Source organism: Bufo gargarizans, chromosome 8, assembly GCF_014858855.1.
Source record: "Bufo gargarizans isolate SCDJY-AF-19 chromosome 8, ASM1485885v1, whole genome shotgun sequence".
Taxonomy (NCBI): domain Eukaryota; kingdom Metazoa; phylum Chordata; class Amphibia; order Anura; family Bufonidae; genus Bufo; species Bufo gargarizans.
Window position 1 is genome coordinate 175,080,632 of NC_058087.1, and position 7,872 is coordinate 175,088,503.

The following is a 7,872-nucleotide window of genomic DNA, read 5'->3' on the forward strand; positions in this document are numbered from 1 at the left end:
TCTGAGAAGAGTCCTGGTTATTCATGAATTCCTGCTCTTCTGCCCACCTGCTGATGACTGACCGTCTTCTACCGAGTTTTCTCCCTTTCTCCCTAGGAGAGAACTGCCAACCATCAGCAGATGGGCGAAGAGAAGGAGATTATAATAACCAGGACTCTTCTCAGGTAGATGTGACTCTTTTCAAGGCCTGGGCTGCAATGATTATGATCCTGGTTCTCGGCAACCACTTACTTTTAGCTCATGAGAGACACACCTCTGACATCAGCATGTCTGTCACTATTTTATGCTGCCCTCAGTGAGGTTAGCATAATGTTGATGACAGGTTCCCTTTAAACTATGATGCAGAATGGAGTGAAGTGATTTCAGCAGGCCTCAGATGTGCTGCACGCAGGGCCCCCACCTTGGGCCATCGGCTCAGTCCCAGCCTTTTCTGCGACCACCTTAAGGCTAAACCAGTGTGGCTCAAATATCCAGATAGCTACAAATGCGGCCACAGAAAAGGCATATGTTGTGAACACATGTCTGTCAGTCAAACATCTACGTCCACAGCGAATGGTAGAAGCCATAAGATTTAACAATATATCAACTGCAACACTGAGTTTGTAGTTTATTTAATCACATGTGTTGAATGCTCCATGCAATATGTAGGATGCACTACCAACCAGATTAAAACCAGGATACGGAAACATTTATCTGACATACCTCACTATCAAACACGTAATGTTTCTTCTGCTACTCTGCCTTTTTCCATTGAACATAAGGGTAACACAAAAAGTTTCAGAGCACAGGGTGTGGAGAAGGTCACGGTGACCACAGACGCAAACTACTAAGTAGAGAGGCATATTGGATGTTCGAACTTGGCAGCTGTTTTCCCACTGGTATGAACAAAAAGCATGATTTGATTTTACAATATTAATACATTTGAGGAAGTGTTTTTCTTCTCTTTCTCTTTTGTATAAGTCTGGAATTTTTGTTCCATGTTTTGTGATCTGCCCATACCTGTTTACCATGTGATAATGTTTTTCCATGTGTGTGATTAGAGGAGGTGTATATATATATACGGGAAATTCACAGATAGCATTTTATATCATGAGTAAGGATCGTTAACTTGGGATACGAAACGCGTTGATTCTTGTCTTGAACTGTATGGTTTTTACCGCATCAAATAAAGGATATTGTTTTCCCAGAAGCTGGATCCTTTCACTTTTTGCACAGTGCTGATACATTGTAGCCATTTTTCCTATGGTGCCAGGTCAGGGCTCCCTTGTATCCAGGTTTAATAGACAGGAACACTGGTAGGCTGAATCATTAGGTGACCTTTTGACACTGTATAGACCTGCCTACTGGCTGTCGGACTACACCTGGGGGCGACAAATACTCACTGAGATACCAAAAGTGTGCACCACAGGTTCTTTATCAGGCTGCAAGGCATGTAGATGGCATATACCCCAGTCCCTCTATACATGCATGGTATCCTGTTGGACTGACGTAAACCGGAGTGGCTGTTTAGGCCCCCGTAATTATCTTTTAGACAAGTATTGTCAACAAAATGTATTATTTTGTTTTTTAACGTTCTATCAGGCTGAGATTTAATAAAACAGCTATGTTATTCAATCAAACAATGCACGGCTTACAATTTATAGTGGACTAGGGGCCAATGATCAGTTATGAACATTTGTTTGCCCGACCATTGCTGTGCATAATCATGGTGCCGATTACCCAACAAATGTTTGGTCTTTTATTGAGGGAACAACTCTTGTACGTGGTATTAAAAATGTATAAACAGCGTATGTGCTGCAGGCAAACTGAACCTGTATTGGTATTTCCCATTGTTTATTCTCATACTAACCAGACACCAGTATCTTAATGTATCTTAATCAGAAGTTGTTTTTTAGTTTCAGGGGCATTGATAGCTTTGCTAAAATGTATCTCCACCCAAAAATAAAAACTGAAATATGTAAGATCCCAGCACGCCCTTTGCTTCTTTAAGTAAATGAATACATACCGGTAAATTCAGGATACATTGAGGCCCATCTATAAGCATCTATTAACCAATATATGATGATATAAATCAGTTGACAAACGTTTATGGGCAGGCAACAATATACTGTCAAGAAAAAGAAGTAAAAAGTGTGTTTCTAGATTGCTTTTCTTGTATAATTCGTTGTTCTGGAGTGTACTCACACTACATTATTACATGTACCACAAATACTATACGGAGTGCTGTCCAATTCTACTAGTTGAGAAATAAAGACTTGACGGTGCTCTTGATTCCTTATGTGTAGTAACTACAGTTTGCGTGGTATCAAACTTTTAGGCTCAGGTTTTTATTCTCCAGACTCTTAGCTTCTTAACTTGGGTCCTTCATCCCCTAGGCTTGCAGTTTCTCTGGAGAGAGGAGCCCTACACAGGTTCATGCCACCGAATAACAAAAGTGATGAAACAGCTGCCATGGGGTAGACACAGAAATAGTGGAAAAATTTAGAACGGCCCCACCACAAAACTAAAGTCAACGTGGAACAACTTCCAGTGAGAGACAGCGCTCCTGTTTAAGGAAATATTAATTATTAATATTTTGGTTAATGTCGATAATTAATTTTCATAAATAGGCGTGAGTCGTCTGTTGATGACTCTGCCTATTTATACCTTAAAAGGAACTAACTACCTCCTTGTTGCCTTACCTAATTCCCAGAACTTACTATGTTACTACTGCAGCATCTACCAAAAACACTATACACTGCATTATGAATAATAAAGTATGTTTATTACAACAATTACACGTCTACAGTCTAATTATTGCTATAACTATATACTGTATATTTATATCAAAGAACATATAAATATATATACTTATAGTCGCACACAGTAATATATCAACAACACTACAATCCAAACCTAACTGACACTACACAATACAATACACAATTCCACCCCACAAATCTACCTAAAAATACACTTACACACACATGTTATTTAGCAGCCCACCCACCTGGCTCTATACTGTCCCTATGGGGAAACACAATAGTGGCACTGCAAGGGTTAATATACGAAGCAGGCCAGGGATATACTACAGGGAACACAATGCAGGCCAGGGGTGAATAGGGGTAAATCATGGCAGGGGTATTAGGTGTACCTCATGGGTTAATATTGGTGGCAGCAGTAAAGAGGTTACTACAATGCTGGAGGGAAAGGGTTAATTGCAGACAAAGGGTATGTGGCACTGCAATGCAGGAGGAAAAGGACACAGGGTATGTGGCACTGCAATGCAGGAGGGAAAGGGTTACTCATCCATCTCCAGGGGCACGTGGGGCTGCTCTGCCTTTCTTCATGGCCTCTCTTCCTTCATGGAGCTGTTTAGTTCATCTCTTTCTCTCCCATCTGTGTCTCTGTTTGTGGTCCAGTCCCAAGAAAGAGAGCCACCCTTTGTCCTGGCTTGGCCTAATATAAGCTCAAAAGCAGCCCACCTCCCCACTCCTCAACCTAAGGTGCAGGGATATGACATCATCGTGTGCGTGTGACAGAATGCATGCACTCAGACTGTATCAGCTAACTGCCAGTTGGCCCCGAGGCTCAGGATCTGTACAGACAAAGGAATCAACAGAATTTCTGCCCAAGATGTAAATGAGAGCATCCCCCCAGATACACCATGGCACCACACACAGACCCATGTCAATAAACAATCCCTAAACAGAAGGTGGGGGAGAGCATAATAACTAGGCTGATATATGTATATATATATATATATATATATATATATATATTACACAACCTGGGGATTATATAAGTATATATATATATATACATATATATCCACACAACCTGGGGGCACTTAGGTATACATGTATATATATATATATATATATATATATATATATATACACATACACATCCCCACACATACTGTATATTAGCCCACACTGGCCATACAAGGCCAATATATATATATATATATATATATATGCATATATTAGACATATATACATATATATATATATACATATATACTAGCAGAAAGACCCAGCTTCGCCCGGGTATATTTCATCTATTTTATTTTATGTTTCTGTGTGTCGTAAAAAGATATTGACAATTCTCCCATAACAGTGACCTCTACAGTACCCGCCCCTTTAACAATGACCTCCACAGTGCCCGTCCCTTTAACAGTGACCTCCATAGTGGCTGCCCCTTTAACATTGACCTCCACAGTTGCCACCCCTTTAACATTGACCTCCACAGTGCCTGCCCCTCTAACAATGACCTCCACAGTGCCCACTCCTTTAACAGTGACCGCATCTTTCACAGTGACCTACACAGTGCCTGCCCCTTTAACAGTGATCTCCACAGTGCCCGCCCCTTTAACAGTGACCTCCACAGTGCTTTCCCCTTTAACAATGACCTCCACAGTGCCCACCCCTTTAACAGTGACCTCCACAGTGACCTTAACAGTGCCTGCCCCTTTAACAATGACCTCCACAGTGCCCGCCCTTTAACATTGACCACTCCTTTAACATAGACATTCATAGTGGCTGCCCCTTTAACAGTCACCTTCACAGTGCCCGTCCCTTTAAAAGTGACTTCCACAGTGCCCGCCCCTTTAACATTGACTTCGACAGTGCCCGCCCTTTTAACAGTAATGTCCACAGTGCCCGCCCCTTTAACAGTGACCTCAACTGTGGCCGCCCCTTTAACATTGCCCTCCACAGTGGCCGCCCCTTTAACATTGCCCTCCACAGTGGCCGCCCTTTAACAGTGACCGCATCTTTAACAGTGACCTGCACAGTGCATGCCCCTTTAACAGTGACCTCCACAGTGCCCGCCCCTTTAACAGTGACTCAACAGTGTCCGCCCCTTTAATAGTGACCTCCACACTGCCTATCCCTTTAACATTGACCACCCCTTTAACAGTGACCTCCAAGGTGCCCGCCTATTTAACAGTGACCTCCACAGAGTCTGCCCCAGTCACCTCCACCATGCCCGCCCCTTTAACAGTGATGTCCACAGTGCCCGCCCTTTAACATTGACCACCCTTTTAACAGTGACCTTCATAGTGGCCGCTCCTTTAACAGTGACCATCACAGTGCCCACCCCTTTAACAGAGACCTCCACAGTGCCTGACCCTTTATCAGTGACCTCCACAGTGCCCGCCCCTTTAACAGTGACTGTCCTCTCAACAGTGACCTCCACAGTGCCCACCCCTTTAACAGTGACCTCCACATTGCCCGCCCCTTTAACAGTGCCTGCCCCTTTAACAGTGACCTTCATAGTGCCCACCCCTTTAACAATGACTTCCACAGTGCTCGTCCCTTTAACAGAGACCTCCACAGTGCCCGCCCCTTTAAAAATGACTTTCACAGTGACTGCCCCTTTAACAGTGACTTTCACAGTGATCGCCCCTTTAACAGTGACTTTTACAGTGACAGCCCCTTTAACAGTGACTTTCACAGTGACCGCCCCTTTGACAGTGACTTTTACAGTGACTGTCCCTTTTAACAGTGACTGCCACTTTAACAGTGACTTTCACAGTGACTGCCCCTTTAACAGTGACTTTCACAGTGGCTGCCCCTTTAACAGTGGCCGCCCCTTTAACAGTAACTTAAACAGTGACTGCCCCTTTAACAGTGACTTTTACAGTGACTGCCCCTTTAACAGTGACTTTCACAGTGGCCCCCCCTTTAACAGTGACTTTCACAGTGGCCGCCCCTTTAACAGTAACTTTCACAGTGGCTGCCCCTTTAACTGTGACTTTCACAGTGACCACCCCTTTAACAGTGACTTTCACAGTGACCACCAATTTAACAGTGACTTTCACAGTGGCCGCCCCTTTAACAGTGACTTTCACAGTGACCACCCCTTTAACAGTGAATGCCCCTTTAACAGTGACTTTCAGTGACCGCCCCTTTAACAGTGACTTTCACAGTGACCGCCCCTTTAACAGTGACTTTCACAGTGGCCGCCCCTTTAACAGTGACCGCCACTTTAACAGTGACTTTCACAGTGACCACCGCTTTAACAGTGACCGCCCCTTTAACAGTGACTTTCACAGTGACCGCCCCTTCAACAGGGACCTTCATAGAGCTCCCCCTTTTAATAATAGTGACCTCCACAGTGCCCGCTCATTTAATAACAGTGACCTCCACTGTGCCCACCCCTTTAAAAACAGTGACCTTCACTGTACCCACCCTTTAAGCAGTAAAGAAAAATGGCTGGGTTGTTATGGAAACCTGGAGTAAAACTGTGTTTGTGGCAGTTGGGATTTGAAGAGAAAGACTTGCAGGCTTGTATTGGGGGGGGGGTAATTTTTGGGGAATATCTCAGGAACTGTACGTCCTAGAGAGCTGAGACCCGGTCTAAAACCATCCCGGACACCTGATGTACCTGTGTGCCAAATTTGGTGACGATCGATCCAGTCGTTTGGTCGTGCATAAAGAACGTCCAGACCGACAGACGTCTAGACAGACAGACAGAAATTCATTTTTATATATATAAGAGATATATGTTCAAATATCACCCTTCCCTCTACAATCCCCCTGTTGTCGAGTACACGACAATAACTTGAGGGAAGGGTTGGGATGTATTTGCCTCCTCAGCCCCACTCAGTGCTGGTAATACTTCAGGAAGGACTGAAGTATAATCCGGCCCTTAGGTACCTAGACATCACCCATCGCAACCGACACCTCCGACCTGCCCTTCACCGTAACCAGACGTCTCCATCCTACACCGTCTTCTCTCTGGATCTTGAACTTTCTTCCAAATGTCAGTGTCGATCTTCAGGTTTCAGCCGCTCACACTGTCGTCTTTTATGGGTCAGACTCTGGGATGGCTTCACATAGCACCTCCTTCTCCTTTCATTCAGGTATCAGCTGCTCCCACTTTTTTTCTTTTATTTGGTCAGACTCTGGGATGGCTTCACCCTCACTGTCACCTTCTTTCTGGGATACGGTCGACCAGGGAATGGCCTCTTCTCAGCATAGGCACGACTTTCATCTGACACTTCTTTCATATTGATTGAAGAATCTATCGCTGAGGAGGTTCTCCCATGGACAGATACGTAGGTCTTTACAAGGCAGGTCAGAATTTCTGAGTAAGAGGTGATGTCACAGTACCTAAATTCTAACTGCAGGAAAGAACACCACCCTATCTGACATTCAGTCCAACCCTTACAAACGTCACCGTTCTTGGGGTTAAAGTGGCAAATGAACTTGGTAAAGGAGGGGACCTGTCCCTAGGGGGATCTATACTTTTCCCCATTCACACAAAAACAGATCACATTCCTCCCCCTTCCAACACCGCCAAATTAAATTTAATGTGTGTACCCATAGAAACTCATGCAACCAGGCATATCTCTCTACACCTCCAAAGACACAGGTAGATCACAGACCCACGTGTCAATGGTAAATGACTATAGGATGCAAATGTGTGTGCAGCCATATTGTAACTCACCGCGGTACGTTGGGCAAGTCTCAGTATAGGCTGTCACATATTTGCACCTAGAGTGTCCATGGGTACACAATTAACAAACATACAAATTACAAAGGTCACAGGATCAGAGTTGAGTCCTTGACCCCTGACTTCATCAGTATAGGACTGGCCTGGTTGTACTTGGCCAGTCCTTTCGTCTGTTGTCGATGTCAGATTATTGACAGTCCAAGGTAGGACCACCCGGGTCACTGGATGGATGGGCAGGTTGAAAAGGGAAGTCCCTTTTATATGATATATCCAACGCAGTCAGGACACAGCAGAGTCTTTTCCCATCTCAGAGACTCGGCTTCTCTCTGCTCACTGCTCTCAGAGGTATCTGGTCGGATATCCACCGTCTTAGCTGGGCATAGTTGGGGCTCTTTTCTCCTGCTCCATTGTATCCACACCTAGGACGAA